Genomic DNA, 19121 nt, shown 5'->3' on the forward strand with positions numbered 1-19121 from the left:
AGCACGACCACTGTTCAACTCCTTATGCAACATGTGTAGTACAGCCGTGAAGAACCAACAAGCCAAGTCGAGCGGAAACCTTACATTGTTGCCTCCTTCTCCATCCCGCCACCATCCGCCATTGCCAACCTGTCATTCATCGATGAATTGAAAAATTTTCCGCTGCTGGAAAATGTGACTTTTGTTGGTGGAAATATAGCGGCGCGGGTGCACCAAGAGAGCAACCCCACCAGAAGAAGAAGAAAAAATAGGAAGCAAAATATAAGACGGATCGATGTGGAATCCATAAATGGATTACATCAACTGTGGGAGCTTTACCGGAAGCTTCACAGGATGGCAGCAGATGAGGTTTTTCCTTTTCACTCTGCGTTTTTTTTTATGTTTGCGCTTTTCACTCGGCGGAATCGATGTTTCATAAACAATGAGATTATCAACCGGTTATGCGGAGTGAAAGGTTCCGGCAATTGAAATTTATTGAAATTTAATGCGCCTGTTGATTCGAATTCAATTTATGAGCGATGAGTGCTGAGCATTCCTGGACTGCAGTCAAGTTGAATTACTGAGGGAATATCTGCGGGAATTTCATTTGAAGACAATAAACTGTTCCATTAGCAGAAATAATGTGACTCATTTCGTTATGATTCATGTTTTGTGACATATGAAAAGCTGAAAGTTTGTTTTCCCCAGATTTACTCCAAGACATCACCCATCAACCATCAGTGTGGCCATTCGAAAGCACTGCTTCATGCCGTAATAGTTTCTTTTCATACGAGCAATAAATTTTCACATCCGACATTTTCACCCCATCAAGACAACGGCCAGGTATTACCTCGTCGTACTGTTGCGGCCCCATAAACGGACAGCAGCAACATCACCGGTTATTTCTCGTAAAACCTGTCAGAATCCTACCAGTTCAGAACACACGTGTCAACCGCAAAGGTCACGAACGAAACGGAGGGAGGGCGGAGGAGGAGTTCGGTCGCCACACTATCATCATTCAAAAAACAATCAACCAAGCGGCTCCGCCGGTGTTCGCTTTACGACCGGGCCGAAAACGTGGCGACCCCGAGCCGATTTGGAGTCGTTCAGGGTGATCACTAGAGACTGTGAGGAAAGCGTTCCCTGTGAATTCAATCGGGATTTTTTTTATTTGGAATTGAGATGTTTTATTGATTAAGTAGTAAATTTTCATCTACGATAACGTTAATTGATCATGACCTTAAAATTTCAATTAATTTAAATATAGTTTAATCTAGACTCGACAACATTTCATCGAAGAAAAGAACCTGAGATTTTGCAAACATTTTGACCCAATGTCACCCCTACTGAAGGTATTCTGATTTTAATTCTCAGAGGTTAGGGAACTTACCAAAATCAACTAAAATCAATCATTACAAATGTGATTGAAAGATAAGGATGACTCTAAGGCCAAGGGGGTTACAAGAAAAGTTTAATTTTAAATGATTTGATTAATTAACCTTAGTTTGAGAAAATTTTACTAAATAGAAAATTTTACAGAATATGTTGCGAAATTCTATTATCTCTAGTAGATTGCCGTTTTCAATTCATTTCATATTTTTTATTCTTTTTGAAGCGAATGTAAATATATGTAAAAATTACCTTGAAATTTACATTTTGATACATTTGAACAGAACACTTTATCAACATTTTATATATTAAATTTCAAATTGATTAATGCAGCCTGTTTTTTTGCCTTTTCTTTTTATTTATTTTTAAACAATGATTTTGGAATCCGGTATAAAATTTCAGCACTTAGTATACTGTTTTCTTTTATATTCGAGGATTCAAGTGATACAAATAAGTCACACAATTTAAATTTTTTTGTGTAGCTAAATTTTTCAACTTGTCCTAATAAACAATTAAAAAAAACAAAATCAAATCAAACTATTCGCTCTACAGCATTGCCTTGGCGTTCTCGATTGCGAGATTCCTACTCGAAACTAGGTATCCGAAGGCTTGATTGTTGAGGCAATTGCAAACCTCTTTTTACACCTTAGCTTCCATCCATCCCGGGATTCGAACTGACGACCTTTGGATTGTTAGTCCAACTACCTACCAGCGACTCCACCGAGATAGGACCCAGGGAAACGACTCCTCCACCTGGACTGAACTAACGACCAAACCTCTCTAGGTTAGACCGGGGCCAACATTTACTTGCCCGTCCGACGGAAGGCGTGACCAGACAAATCTTGTCTCCAAAAATGCCACCGGGACCTTCTGGGATCGAACCCAGGCCGACAGGGTGAGAAGCAACCACGCTTACCCCTACACCACTTATTATTAAAAATCACTTCTTGTGAAAAAGTTTTCATAAATTTACAAAACCATTTTGTATGGCCATTATGAAAATTCTTAAGAAGTTTTAAATAATTTCAATCTGTTTGAACCTTTGTTTATGTTCATTTTTGTTTGATTGTTTGACTCATTCTAAATGTTTTAGTTCCTAATTTTTTCAACTGTTTATGCCGATGCAAATATTTTTCAAAGTTTTTGTCCCTCGGCTCTGGCCGGGGTCGAGGGGGAGGGGGCAAAAAAAATAAAAGGTGAAATAAGAAGCCATAGTCCCAACATTTAAATGCAATAAGTGTTTTTAAATGCATTAAACACTAGTTAAGTTGTTTTGCAATCATTATTTTTCAAAAAAGTACGATTTTACGAAAACAAAAAAAAATAGCGAAAAATAAATCTTTTTTGAGATACTAAACATCGAACATTTTCAAAAGATAACTACATCAACCCAAACCCCCCCCTGATTTTTCGGGCCAACTTTGGAGGGGAGGAGGGGGGGGGGCGGTGACAAATACTATAAATTAAATTTGTACCAGCCTAACTGTAATTTAACAATTTTACGCGTTGAAATTTTGATTTTTTTTTATGTTTACTCAATTTAAGTTTTTGTTTGATGTTTTCCAAAAGTTTTTTGAAGTGTTTTTTTTTTATTTCGGTCAATTATATAACGTTCTGTTTCTGAACTATCAAATAACGAACAGCTGATAAACCGAAAATCATTGTTATTTAATAAATTGATTTTGACATTATAATCTGGGTGCTGAATATTGGTTTGCAAAACGACCTTAATTTTGAACTGTCAAAGTGGAACCAATTTGCTGTTCGCCAAAAGTAGAAAATATTGTTATCGATTATTAAACATTGTTTTTTTTTTTATTGCAAGAATGAAAAATGTGTGGCTTTTGAGAATCTGGAGCTGAAGTCACAAAATCTTAAGAAAGTTGAAAGCGAGATCGTTTTTATAATTATGAATCGAAGTTGTTTATGGAGTTGATGCGGTTGTATCCATCCAGAAACTGTCTTTAATGTTTGATTCCGTTTGAAAACATGGTTTAGTGAAAATCTTCTCTGTTTGTTGGATCAGCTTCGCTAGAATTAGCGGTGTTTTTTCGATGGACCAGAAAGAGCTGCAGGATTCCAAAATCAGCCAAGGAATTCATCTGCGACATCGCAGAATGACATTATCGCCGCTTCTTCGTCTCGTGAAAATAAAAAATCTCTTCATACTGATCGAAACACGACCATTTTCCAGCAAAAAAAAGTCAAAAACTAGACAAAAAAAACATATACTACTGATTATAAACAGCTCATTTACCAATAAGAAAAAAATCATGCTTGTGCTTGAACTCCTCCTACTACTTTGTAGAAGTAAACAAAGTGGGATCATTCGAAAATCACGTTACGCATTCTCTCTATTCATCACCCAGATTATAATCTACACAGTTGAATTTGAAGGTAAATAAATGCATGTTACCTCAATATTGATGTAATTTTACCTTAATTTAAGTGGAATAAGCATAACTTATCATTAAAAGATGATAATATACACCCTTTTAGAAGCATACCACATATATTTTCTGACACAAAATCTGTTTTCATTCTCATTTATAATATTATCATGATTTCTTTGACTTTGTACTAACGAAATTACATTGAAACTTAACATTCTCAAAAAAAAAGTCATGCAAAACAATTTATTGCTTCATACGTTAAAATTCATTCCAAAATTTAAAATGACAATATCTTCAAAATGATTTAATCTAATCAAATTTGATAGAAACTATTGAAAGAACACTTTTCAGTCTATTTAAAGTAAATATTTTACCACATTTGTATGCAAGCCAGATGAATTTTGAGTGGTTAGATTTTTTAAAGAGCTTGGTGGAGAAGTGTACTAATTTCTTAAAAACATATTTTTCTACTTTTGCTGAAAAGTTTTAAAGTTTTATTAATTATTTTTAATTCTTCTCAAAGTATCATAATCATATCGGGAAACGGAAGCGAGTTCCCAAAATCGGGTTAAAGCAACCTGTAGTGTTTGTTAAGTATAACAAAACGTCATCATTAACTCATTTTCGACCAAAATGGTCGTTGTCACAAGATAGCACACAACTGACGATATATTATTAAAACAGAATTGAAAAATATTTCATTCATAGGTATTGGTATGCAGAATAAAGTTTTTAGAGAATCTAGATTTTTTTTATTTTTGCTTAAATTTTAAACTGGCATTTATTATAGCAATACAAATTTATATTTTATTCCATGAAACATATTTTATCAAACCAATTTTGAGAAAAAAAAAATACTTTTCATATTTTAACCACAAATTCATACAAATTTGTTTGTAAGTTCAAAAACTTAAAACAGATAGCTGTGGTTTAATAAAAAGGCAACCCTAGTTATAGTTTATTTGAAAACTTTGTTTTTGTTAAATCGCGATAACTCAAGATGGTAAAAATCAAACCTCTTATGTTTATGCATCAAAATCTGTGTAATTGACTGCTTCACAACTTTGTTAAACATAGTTATACTCTAAAAAATAACCCTGCAAAGTTACAAATAATACTTTTTTTTCAAATGAAACATTTATTGGGCTTATGAGTTTATTGCAGATTCGAAAAGTAGATTAAATTTCCACTCAAAATTACACATCCCAAAATATTATTCAGTTGAAAAAAGAAAATGGCTGAGTTTTTAAAAACTATTTTTTTTTCCTTGAAAAATCGTCTTTTTTCGGAATTCTGAGTACGTTATCAAATCGGGCGTCCAATTGAGCATAAAACCCCTTTTGACCCCCAAGCAGCAAATTATAGAAAAACAAGTTGTTTTTCGCATGTTCAAGAATAGAAGGGGCCGTGCCGCCCCTCCGGCACGAGATATAAAAAAATGGAGCTCGGATTCGTGATCAGGGACAAAAATTACCCCTTAGGACAAAGTTTCACGCAAATCCAAGAGGGTTTAGAGCAACTTTTTTCCGATTTCGTGGGAGTAGTCAAAGAGTTACCCTTTGAAATTTGTAAGAAACACTGTGCTTATCACATTTATCCCGGATTGTAAAGGAACAAAAAAAGTATCATAGAAGAAACATTGCAAAAAGATTGTTATGAATTATGAATATTGAAACTAGCTTTAACGGTTGAAGAATAGTAATAATAGAGTTTACTTCTAGAAATTGGCTAAAAATAATCAACTTTAGTTACGGTCTTTTAAAATATCTTTCATTAACAGAAAATGCTTGATTGTGTTAAAAAATAACTTAATATCTTAAAAAAATAATCAAATTTTTTTTCTATTAAATCTTTTTCAAAGTTGTTGTTAGTAAAAAGGTGAAAATATTCAAATTTTATAGAATTTGCAGCAAATTATGCAGCTTCGGATTAATGTCGATATCGTAGTCAAAATCTTGTCCTACTGTGCATGAAGCTTTTCCATTTGTAAATTTTTGAGTGATTGTTTCGTTATATATCTGGGAAGTTAAAGTTTCAAAAACTTCTAAAATCGGAATATAAGAATAATGAAGTCAATAGAAGTAAACCTTCTTTCCAAAGAACTACCGAGCAAACATCGAAACGGAGCAAGATGATGTGTTAACTTCGCACCCCTCCACTACCACCATCCCAACGGGACCACAGCCAGTAATATCGTGCGTATAGTCTCGGACGGATGTCCGGCGGTCAGTGCGTATGTCCTGCGTGTAGGTTCTGAGGCACCCCCTCCTCTCCTATACTCCTCCCCCCCCCCAGGACCAAGTGGGAGCGGTTCGCGTGAAATACGCTTTATCGTGAGATAAACTCCATCAGCTTTCAGCATTTTTTACGAGCCTTCTGCTTCTGCCCAACCCTCACTTTTTCCCCCTCGGGGGTTGGAAGGAGACCTGTCTTGGCAGGACACGACCGCAAGGACTCCAGCTGCTGCAGCAGTGACGGGTCAGTTTCGGAGGGGGGTGGGAGGGAGAGTCGTTCTGCGGCTTGACGATATTAATAAAGTCGTAAAAATATTAAAACAGCTTTATGGAGAGTATATTTTGTGTGGAGTTCCTTCTTCTCCGGGATCGTGGTGTGGCGTGTGAGTTCTTGGCAAACAGAGGGTAAGAGCAGGTCACTGTCTCTATTCACTTTATTTTTTTTTCCTCTTCTTGTGATGTTATGGGTCTGGGTGGCGTGTGGATTGAGCTACTGATGGAGGGGGGGTGACCACACTTCCCTTTCGCAATGGAAGATAAGAGGATGATCTGGGATGAATTTGGAAGTCATGGTTCATCATAATTTTTGTTATCATAATGTTGTCATCATTTTAGTAAAATTTGAATGACACAACAAAATTCCAGAAATCAAGTTATTATAAGTTATTGTAGAAAATACTAAAGACTACTAACTGTACTAAAGACTATGAGCTTTTCATTTTTTAAAAATGTCCCGGTTCCCCCGTGACAAAGCTCCACCCCACACCGGTGGTGTCGGTGTCCTCGCTGGGCAGCTTTTATCATCTCGGGGCCACACGAAAAAGCTTCTTGCAGTCGGTGGCTTTGAGTTGTGTGCGTTTTTTTTTATTTCACTTGATATTTTTTCCAAGGGTTTCCAGGAAAGCCTCAGACTGGCAACTAATTAATAATTACTTTGATTTTTAGCTGGTAATTAGGTAATTCTTTAATTACTTAGTAATTCATGGTAATCAGAGTAATTTTAAGTAATTAATTGGTAATTAAAGAAATTTTTGAGTAATTAAAGTAATTGCTTTGTTTAAATTGTACTTCTTCAACGAAACTATTTACTTTTTATTTATAATCTATTGTAACAGTATTTTATTAATTTCAAATAAGAATGAAACACAAAGATTAAAAAAGACTGGTTCTGTATGTCGAAGGCCTTATTCACCATAGTTCTCTCCTAAAACTCTCCTAAAATTTATTTTTATCATGTTGTTTATCGAAGCTGACTAACAACAAAAGGCAACGCCATGACATATTACCCAGCGAAAAATGTTTTGTGAAACCGAAATCTATTCATTTTTATTAAGTAACTGTGGTACCGTATTATCACGGAACAGATTATCATGGCCACACCGGCCTGCAGGGAACATCCGCTCTCGGTTCACACACTCACACTCCCTGACACACAACTTCCCACTCTGACATCTATCAGTCAACTGACAGATCTTCATGTGTCAGGAACCATCTATCCAAGGTTGGCATAACAAGGTGTGCATAACTAAAGGTCAGCACCACATCTCGTTTTCTCTACAGACGGTAGACTACCGATTACTGAAAACCTTGGACGCTTCTTGGGAACTGTTATGTGCACTTTAAATCTAGATCTTTTTACCAAGTCTTATCTAGTCTGGACCGAAACTCTCGTTTACGATAATGTTCGTTTTCAACATACGTTTTCATCATGCAAATAATAGAATGTCACACGTTCCACTTGAGAGCCTGATTAGCTCTTATTCAAAGCAAACTGTTTACTTCTGCAGTGCATATACCAACAGCAAATTTCATATCAGATTTTATTTCCAAAACCGAACTATAGACTGACTAAGTAGACTGACGGAATATTCTGTCACTATGGGTCAGTTCAATTCCTATCTTAAACCACCATCATCTTTGGCAACTAACTCCGCCTTACACCCTTTTTATTTTTGTTTTAATTATTGGATTCCTTTTCAAATGGTCCCATCTGCGTATAAACCTTTTACACATAATTTGTTTAAAAATTTCTAGAATACATCATCCTCGAACGGTTACACTTATTGGTTTTTTTTTATCTTGCATAATACTTTTATATTGTCACCACGTGAGGCCTAATCGCTATTTCCACATAAATATTTATTAACTGAACCGGACATTAGTCGTGCTCATCCTTTCCTTTTGTCTTCTACCATTATAGCTATTCTTTAGCCTTACATGTCCACCGGTTCAAATTGAGCGAATGAGCGGTTTTCTTTCTAAAAGTATGCCTAAAGTCTGCATTAACTTACTGTTTTTCTTGATTCATGTCTCAATTTCTCTTCTCACTTCGGAAAAGTGCTGTATTCTCACAGCACCGCTAGGAGACTCTTATGGGTCCACCTTATAAAACCTTTCCACCTTACTGTTTGAACTCATTTGCGATTCCACACGACGAACGCAGGTCTAATCATATGTTGATTTGATGTTTGATTTTATTCAGATTCTGTCAAACTAGGGTAAAATCACAATTTCAAACAATTAGATCCTAAATGCTTAAATTACTTCAGCAGCTGTTCTGATCATTCTTTTTTCTCATGCAAATATCGAAAAATTCAAAATCGACTGTGATTCCATAAATCAACTGTGGCCCCATAGAGCGAGCCATCAATCCAGGGCTTGCGAAATTTCGACTTTTTTGGTGATAGCTGACAGAACACTTCAATCGTCTTCACCACGACAACCTGATTTTTACATTCTACTTTCGTTCGTTTCACACACAAAGGAATGAGTGCTACGCAAAGTCACTCACACAATCATTGACTTCCCTCCAGGAGAAAAATCGCTTGGAGAGCGTTCGTTTGACATTCTACCGAGATTCCGATCATCTCTCCAATGATAGCAATCATATGACTCCTGTCACCACGCAGCATACATTAGGAAGAGAGAGACAAAAACGAGAGAAAAAGAAAGAGCACGTTGTCTCGTTCGGACGGCTGCTTGAGCTTGAGGCATATTTCGTTCGTTTCGTCTTCGTGTTTACGTTCACTGACCGTCGCCAAGCAACGACGGTCAAGATAGGCGTTGTGTGTCAGCGATCCAATATCGTTTTGGGAAATGATCGCTGACAGAAAGTTCTATCGAATATCGAGCAGTCCCATTCAGTGATAGATCCCTTTTCAAGCATTGAACAAGATATTATCGTTCAAGAAAGTCACTACCTTGAAATCCGTTTCCCTTCTTTGCTCCATTTTAAATCCAATACTCAAATCTAACTTACTTCTTATTGGCTTTGCATTCGATTGTCAAGACGCTAAAAGTGCAACATATGGAGCTAAACTTTCTGTACAGTCGCTTTCGAGAAATTAAAAGTGCAACATGGAGAAGCTTTCCATGACAGCTGTGAAAGTTTCATTCCATGTTACCGGCTCACATCTCTCTTTTTAATTTCTCGATAAAGTTACCATGACAGCTGCGAATGTTTCAATCTATGTTACCGGCTCACATCTCTATTCTCAATTTCTCATTTTCTCATTTTACTTTCAATTTTTTTTTATACTTTTGCTACACTACTATCCTTACTATCCACCTGGCAGACCTTAGGAATTTATCCTTCACCTTCACTTTCCCTTTTTTTTTACTGTCCATACATGCTCATTCAGATCATCTAATATTTTTAATAATCTGTACTTTGACTCATCGCTCACTTTCTTTAAGAATATTGCTCTGATTTGTAGCAGTAGTTTCTTTATTTTCCAACCATTTTGTAATCTGATGTAGTTACGGGAAGTTATTTTTTTGTGTACCTCCTTTATAATTCTTCTAATTAAAATCAAATCAACTTGTTCGCTCTACAGTATTACTTTGGCGTTCTCTATTGCGAGATTTCTACTCAAAACTAGGTGTCCGAAGGCTTGAAACAGTGAGTCAATCCATATCTCTTTATGCACCTAAGCTCCCATCTACCCCGGGATTTGAACTGACGACTTTTGGATTGTGGGTCCAACTGCCCCCTAGTGACTCTACCGAGGCAGTTTTTTTTAGGGAGACGACTCCTACAATTGAACTGAGCTAACGACCTAACCTCTGGGTAACCTCGAAGTCTAGTCAGGCAAAATTTATCCAGCTCGACGTTCTTTACACATGGTCTTTCTGGATCCTGAAGCTATTTGATTGTTGTGCTCTTCTTGGTCCTTTTTGACTCAAGGAAGAGTGACTTTTAATTCTCATACTCTTTTCCCAATTTCGGGCTCGAATCTTCAGCAATCAGTCACTTACTCTACCTTTATAAATTTCTGGTTCGTAACCTTGGGTGATGACTCTCAGTCCCTCTGGAATGATTAAGTCCTGGCTCGTAGCCTTAGAATCTGACCCTTAGTCTATCTGATTCATTAACAACTGGCTCGCCGACTCGGATTCAAACTCATGGTCTTCCCGTTCCATCGACAACTGGCTCAAAGTCTTGGGATCCGATACATGGTCTTCCCATTCCATCAACAACTGGCTCGTAGCCTTAGGATCCGATTCGTGGTCTTCCTGTTTCATCATCAACTGGCTCTTAGCCTTGGGATCCAACTCGTGGTCTTCCCGTTTCATCATCAACTGGCTCTTAGCCTTAAGATTCAACTCGTGGTCTTCCCGCCTTTTCTAGCTGGCTCGAAACCTCGGGTCACATTCTTGGTTTCCCGTCTCTTTCAACTGGCTCGAAGCCTCGGGTTACATTTTTGGTTTTCCCGTTTTTTCAACTGGCTCGAAGCCTCGGGTCACATTCTTGGTTTTCCCGTCTCTTTCAACTGGCTCGAAGCCTCGGGTCACATTCTTGGTTTTCCCGTCTCTTTCAACTGGCTCGAAGCCTCGGGTCACATTCTTGGTTTTCCCGTCTCTTTCAACTGGCTCGAAGCCTCGGGTCACATTCTTGGTTTTCCCGTCTCTTTCAACTGGCTCGAAGCCTCGGGTCACATTCTTGGTTTTCCCGTCTCTTTCAACTGGCTCGAAGCCTCGGGTCAGACTCTTGACCTTCCCGTCATTTTCAACTGGCTCGAAGCCTCGAAGTCTACCCTTCCGGGTTTCGACTTCCGGTCTGTTTAAATTGTATTTGGCTTTAACCACTCTAATTTAGATCCTGTATGCAGACATGCATTTGAACGAACTGTACTTGCACTTCCCGTTCTTATATGCACATCTAGGAGGCACAGAACTTGGTGTTTTTACCACCTTACGAGAACGCGTGCCGAACTCTTAGCGGCTCTTTGAAAAATTGTACATTTTTTTTAATTTTCTACTATTTTTCACTTATATTTTGAGCTAGGCCAATTCTTTTCACGAACTGGTGTAGCGCTGAAGGTCAATCTGAGATCTCCAACAAACAATAAAATATTAAATTAAAACTCACCTTAAACAACATTGAAATGGATATATTTGCTAGTTAAGCTCACGATTGGTTGTTTCCTAATATGGAAATCCCACAGATCAGGTTCAAAAGGCCAAAGACTATGCAAAAAACGAGTTTCCATAAAAATGGTCCTCAAACATCCGAATTTCTTAACATAGCTCATTTTGCAGCTATTCCGGATATTTGGTATTTGTTCCACACACGGATAACTGATGAATGTTTCACTGTACGGTTTAATTAAGCCTCATTTTCCACATTTTTTCACTACGCAAAATTGAAACCAGAAAAAAATTTACATTTGCACGTACAGCCAAAGTTCTGACACAGTGCCTGTGCGCGTACTTTAAAAACACGGTGTTTTTAAGTCTTAGAAGAACAAGAGCAGCACCCGTGCCGTGCCGATGCACCTCTGCCTGTATGTACTACAATCCCGATGGTTCGACACCAATGGTCTCAAACGAATGGGGTCTCATTTAATTTGACTTCGTCAAACCAACGGGGTACAAACGACAATGTGACCCTCCACCGGAGGTTCAGTGTATCTGTCTATGAACAAAACAACACAATTTAAAACATTGAAAATTTACCGTTTTCATTATTTTAGGCGTCTGTCTATTTCTGTTCATTGGATTATTTACTCGTACCATTTTAATATTTCAAATTATCATTTTTTTCCAACTCCGAAAGCTGTATTTTTTAAAACAAAGATGAAGTGAAAATCGTCTTGACCCTCAATCATTTCCACCAATTATAATATAAACACGATTCAACTTTAGATCAAAAAACTTTTACGCATATTATCTCTCCACACTGGGTACAGTATAATTTCCTGCCACTTCTTGGTTATATTCGCTTGGATCTTAACGAGTTCTTAATCAGGTGAGCTCTCCACCCGAGTGCCCATAACAAACGTCAGTATAAGTTGTCCATTAACTGGTTGTCACTGAATTGTTTGTTAAGCGGCTCACTAGTAACCAAAGAAAATCCTGACGGCCCGTAATTATCCATCCTAGTGAGAATTCTCGCAGCGGACCCAAACGAATATACCATTTGTTTACCTTTTTCCTTCTTCCGCTTCGGGAAGATAGTTCAGCTGGCGAACTAATTGAAACATTCTTACCAATCTTTCGCCAATCCTCGTCGCCATTTGTGGTACCGTATTATCACGGAACAGATTATCATGGCCACACCGGCCTGCAGGGAACATCCGCTCTCGGTTCACACACTCACACTCCCTGACACACAACTTCCCACTCTGACATCTATCAGTCAACTGACAGATCTTCATGTGTCAGGAACCATCTATCCAAGGTTGGCATAACAAGGTGTGCATAACTAAAGGTCAGCACCACAGTAACTATAAAAATATGTTTTTGTTTTTTGCAGGAGCTACATTAGAATTGATTAATTTTTTATGCTTTTCCTTCTGATAAGCAGTCAAAATTATTTGAAGTTTATGTGGATCAAATATTTAAAACCAAAATGTACCTAATTATCATTGATAAAAACAAAGATTTCAAGTGATAGCCATTTAAAAATCATACAAATAAAATATGTATTTTATATTTTTTCATAATCTGAGCTATGTTATTTTCCCGAAAAAATTCCAAATATTTCTGAGACAAATGTTTCAATGTTAAAAATCAAACTCAGCGAAATCAAAAACGACTAATATTCAGATGCAGAAATTAAATCCAATGTAAATGTCACATTTCACATTATTCGTATTTTCAGTAACGGATTTTTTTTAATTTGCTTGAGAAAAAAAAATGCAAAGTAATGTCAAACCAATGTTTGAAAAACATTTTAAAACTTAACGTTATTTTGATGAATTTCACAATTTTCATGAAGAGCCGCTGCAAATATTTGTCAATGCTTTTTTTTTTGGCTCGAAAAATCAGGGGGCCTTTTTTTAAACAACTTCTATATTTTAATGGCATTCGGCTTGCAATAAACTGAAATCAATTTTAAATTATTAATTAATTATATTAAGATTCATATATTGAAGTAAAGCAGTACAGTATTTTTTCATCTTTTGCAATTGATTGATAAGGGTACGGTTGATTGAAACGTGAAACATAATGGAATTTCGAATCAGATTATGGTTAAATTGGCCATAAATCAAATATTATTGTTCATATAAATTGAGCAACTTATTTTTTACCTGAAAATGGTATAATTAAATACTAATGTCAATTTAATAATAAAATAAAACAATTCCAAATTTCAAACCAATCAACTCGCTGTAGGATATTATGTAAACATCACCCAAAGTTTCAGCGCCCTCTAGTGCGGGGCATTTTTGACGTTTGATCGCCTATAGCTATTTTCAATAAAAATTATACGCGAAATTCACAATATCCAGATTGGTACAAAAAAACAAACAGCATAATTTTTGAAAGAGCTATCGAATGAGCTATTTATAAATTATTTAGTTTAGAACCGTAGAAATGAATACTTAAATAAAATTAAATGTTTTTTATCGTATTGAAAAGTAATTAAGTAATTTATGTAATTAATCATTTTGGACCAGTAATTTGAGTAATTAATTGGCAGACTGGCAAGTAATAAACGCTTCTGGAAACCCTTGATTTTTTCTCCCAGTTACTTTCCTCTGCGACCGACACGCGGGCCCGTATTTCACTGTCATAACTTTGTGGCTGATGCCCAGCTTTATAGAGCACAAAACCCATCTCCACCCTCCACCCGTTTGCGGTCAGGTGGACACCTGATATTATGAATCATCATTTTGGAGGTTTGCCCTGGTTCTTTTTTTCTCTCTGATCTTTTTTGAGATTCGGTGGGTTGGCGGAAAAGTTGGTAATTGTTTCCCTTTTGAGTGGTGGTTTTTTTTATAGGTCAACGTAATGAATTTCTTTAATCTTACGGGATGAGAATTTAATACTTTTACTCAAACGACTTTGTAAACTAGCTGAACGAGCTGAACAAACTGTAACATCGATACACTTTTACTAACTCCAAATGACAGAGCTTTTATCGAAAGCCACAGCTGTGAACGCAACTCCGACGAGGACATTCTCCAGGCTAATCGTTCGACGTACCGATATCCACTTCTCCTGCACATTTATGATGTGGCCAGCAAGCAATTTTCTGCGGCAAAACATATGCTAAACATTTCACCCACCACGATAAAACTAAACACACCATTTTATTAGCTACCAACACAAACACCCTGGCTACATAAAACTATAAAGGCAACACACATACTGATATAACAATTTAGCAACACATGCAGCAGCACCTTTTCCGAAAGAAGAAGAAGCAAACCCCCCAATGTTGGGTGGAAAAGTTTGTCTTGGAGGAAAGTCGTCCACCGAAGTAGCATCCATTGTGTCACCCTCGCCATTGGACAACTTTTGCTAATGCCACATGCCCTCGCCTCCCCTTCGGAAAAGCTGGAAAAGTTCAAACTTTTGTAGGCAAAATCACACACACGAATTGATGCAACAAGCCCGTGAGCATATTGCTGACACATTGCCCCTGCTCCCCACCTCGTAAAATTAACAAGATAGCACTACGGTAGGAGTTGCCTTTAAACAAGTTAAGTATTTCATGCCTTACAAATATTATGAAAGAATATGAAATAATATTATATTAGATAATATTGAATGTTTGGCCCTTTTGAAGTGTTTATCCTGATTTAAAAAAAAATCAAAATTTTGTTTCCGAAAATTTCACGAATGTTTCATGTTTTAACATTAAAAATCGTACCATTAGTTGCTGAGATATCGTCATTAGAAAATGGTGGGGGTTGTTTGGGTGAGACCTAGAAAACTTCAATTTCCTGTTCCTTTTTCTTTTAGCCGCTGTATCTCAGCAACCAGACTTCCAATCTTCAATGTATCTTAGACAATTTTAAAGAAATTTTTTTGAACTTTTCAAAAAAAAAATTTTTTTTTCAGAAATGGTCGCTATCTTTAAAAATCGAAAAACTGCAAATATTTCCCAAAATCAAACTTTCGGTGGCTATATATCTGTTAAGTACTTTTCGATTGCAAATTCATTTTTACATAAAAAATAGGTCATTTTTTTTGCATTAGGTTTTGATTTTTTCCATGAATCACTATTTTTATAAATTTATAACTCAGCGGCAGATTTTTTGACCATACTTCTCTATGGCTCAAAAGTTGCGGGTGTTTGTCCCTTAAAACATATCAAAAAATCTCGAAAATAAAAAAAAATACGTATTCTGGGAAATTGAGTTTTTGTGAAAAAAATAAAAAAAAATATATAAATATTGAAATAACAAGCCAAAGTTTTAAGGAAACAGGTATTTTCATTTCATTTCATTTCATTTCATTTATTTGGTTGCTTTAACAAATACATTGGTGCAGTTGTTATCCTGAGCTGAGATATGGACTACCTTTCAACAGCTGATTTGTTCTTAATGGGGAGAGAGTTTACTTTTACTAAGGAGAACGAATTGGACAGAGAAGGAAAAAAATTGCAAAAATAACCTTCGAAAAACAGGTATTTTAAAATGCATTTTACAGTTGTTTTGCAATCATTAGTTTTCGAGACGAAAACAAAAAAAAATGCGAAAAAAAAGTTTTTGCGTTAATAAACATCGACAATTTTTAAAAAATTCTAAGATTTTTAAATCAACCCAAACATGCTAAAAATGATTCTTAACGCAGGGGAATGTATTTTAATTTGATTTCAGCCGATTTCACTTAAATTTCCATAGAAATTTTGAAGTTTTTTGAAAAAAAAATTGTTTGCCCCCTGATTATTCGGGCCAATTCTGAAGGGGGGGAGGGGAGACAAAAAGTTTAAAAAAAAATTGTACCAGCCTAAACATTGAAATAGCAAGCCCTAGTCTTAACATTTGAATGAAAAAAGTGTTTTAAAATGCATTTTACACTAGTTCAATTGTTTTGCAGTCATTAATTTTCAAAAAATGTAAGATTTGACGAAAACAAAAATTTTAGCGAAAAAAAACTTTTTACAGTGCTGTAATGGAAAACATTAAAAAAATCAAAAGATTTTTGAATAAACCCAAACATGCTAAAAATGATTCCAAACGCAGAGGAATGCTTTTTAAATAGATTTAGGCTGATTGCACTTGAACTTCCATTGAAATTTGTGTTTTTTTTTTAATTTAGTTTTTTGCCCTTGATTTTTTGAGCCGATTTTTAAGGGGGAGTGATAAAACTTTCAAAACTATTTGTACCCGCCTTATTGGTTTTTATAAGAAAACCAAGATTGTGCACTAACAAATTAAATGAAAGCCCGACTTATTAACAGGAAGATAGTTGATTAGTTTCTAAAGAGAAAATTAAAAATGGCGTAAAACTATATTGGAACTTGTGTAATGCCAAATAAGAAAACAAAATATTGACAAATTTAGCCAGGATAATGTTTTATCATTCCCTGTGACAGATTTTGACAGCTTATGACAGACAGACACTTTCTGTCAGTTTCGAACAAGTTTTTTAACTGGAAAGACTCGAGTTTGAAAAAAATATGAAAAACATAATTATTTGTTCGAATGAAAATGAAAATTCAACCCTTTTGAAGCTGAACAAACAATTACAAAATCGTAATTCTACAAACTTTTGAAGAAATTCACTTCCCTCAGTCATTCATAATGATAAGATTTTAGTCTGCCAGATTTTACCAGATTTTTAATTGGTATTAAATTTGACCTGGCAACCAAGAAACAAGCTAAATATACCTATGTTCTGAGATATAAAATAGGACGTTAATAAATCTTGGTAATGTTACATGTAAAGAATGTGAACATATCCTCTTTTAAAAAAATATGTAAAATAATTTCGAGGCTATGTGTAAATTTACATAAATATATTTTTATGTTTAAAGCTTTAATACCCAATCCAACCTCTAGACGATCTTTGATCTAAAAAATTATCAAAAATTAATTTCTCATTAAATATTTGATTTTAAAAAGTATTCGGAAAAAAACAACTTCTTGTTTTTTTTTCAGAAACTACAAAAACGGAATCGACGTAACACCTTATAATGTGGCCCACATAAACCTTGCGGTTTTGTCAACGGATCCACAGACGTGTATCGTTCTTTTTGCGACAAGACTCCGCCTCCCGGGTCTCCCCTATACCTATTTTAACACTTAGAATTTTTGCGTCTGCCTCGGGATTCGAACCGGCGACCTCTGGATTGTGAGTCCAGTGCGTGGTCCGATTGATCCACACAGGCAGACATGACAGACATTCAGAAACTACAGGCTTCATGATTTTACTTGCTTTAGGTACCTGTGCCATTGTTTAAAAAAAGATTTATTCTGGAACTATCTTGGTCAAATTTTTGAACAGTATTCCCTATATTTTAAGTCAAACAAACTTAGCAGTAATTTTTATTATGTCCCAGATTATGTTTTGATAAGCTTTTGAGCAACATTTAAAAAAAAATATATATAAAAAATAATAACAAGCCACAGTCTCAACATTTGGATTGATAAAAAATGTTTTTCAATGCATTTAACATTAAATCAGTTGTTTTCCAATTATTAGTTTTCAAAAAAATTAAGATTTAAAAAAAACAAAAAATTAGCAAAAAAAAAGTTTTTGCGGTATTTTATATTGATATTTTTGAAAAATCGAAAGATTTTCGGAAAAACACTTAAAGATGTTGAAAATGTTTCTAAACGCAAGGGGAATACATTTTGCATAGGAGCGGCCGTGGCTGACTGGTTACGGTGTTCGCTTTATAAGCGAATGGTTCTGGGTTCGATTCCCATCTGCTCCCAACGAGAAAGTTAAGAACACATAAATTTGAAATGATGAATATGAACGAAAAATCAAATTCGCTCGAGACGGGGTTTGATCCTCCGTCCTTTGGATTGGTAAGCAAAAATGCTGAACATTAGGCCATGACGACTTGGTGAGCGTTGACTGGAATTAGGAATATTGTTACAGAGAGCGAGTTGTGGCGCTATAACCACGGCAAATAGAGTCCAGGGCATTCGTGGAAATACAATGTCCCATCCCAGAGGGTCCCGGAGTACCAAACCTTCTTAGCATGGTGCTCCCAACGAATACAACCAAATCTCGGAGCGTATGGTGGTGTGTCCCCACGCTTCTTCCTCCCCTGTCGATTCAGAATTGTGTTGTTGTTCGAACACTCAGTGCTCAAACTCAACCCAATTACGAGTCATCTCTGCGATACGGCTTTACGCAGTAGGCCTGGCCGGTTTAACGCTTGTGATGTTTCAATGCATTCTAATGCAATGGCGCACTACAAATGTTAATAAATGACAAGAAGGGTGCTAGGCGTCATCTAACCTAAGGCACTCTCCAGGATCCCTTCGAAAGATTGGCTGCGCTAGGGTCTGATTAGATTAGATTAGATTAGCAAGGGGAATACATTTTGCATTAATTTCAGCAGAGTGCACTAACATTTCTGTTGAAGTTTTGAAATTATTGAACAAATATTTTTAGACCCCCTGATTTCGAAGAGGGGTTACAATTTTTTTTAAATATTTGTACCAGCCTTATGAAAAAGAAAACTAACGTGTAAAATTTTAGCCATTGTAATCAAAACGGTTACTTTTGCACTTTTTTGGAATATTGAATTTTGGAATCACCGAATGAAAAGTATTTTTTTGATTATTTTTGATTTAAAATTTCGAATATTATGCTTGAAATGATTTCTTACACTTATGATAGAAAGATTGCAACTTTTTGCAAAATGAGCCACGCTTATTAAACAGTTTTATTTTATTATTTTAAATTTTGCCAGAAAAAAATGGAAAAA

At 35.9% G+C, this 19121-nt stretch overlaps 1 protein-coding gene across 6 annotated transcripts in view; it reads left to right on the forward strand.

Moving 5' to 3' along the window:
* The window catches only part of LOC120416326 (tyrosine-protein phosphatase Lar), a 441119-nt gene that overhangs the window by 113093 nt on the left and 308905 nt on the right, over window positions 1-19121 (forward strand). The window lies entirely within an intron of this gene.

The sequence above is a fragment of the Culex pipiens genome, chromosome 2 (assembly GCF_016801865.2).
Source record: "Culex pipiens pallens isolate TS chromosome 2, TS_CPP_V2, whole genome shotgun sequence".
In the NCBI taxonomy this organism is placed as follows: Eukaryota; Metazoa; Arthropoda; class Insecta; order Diptera; family Culicidae; genus Culex; species Culex pipiens.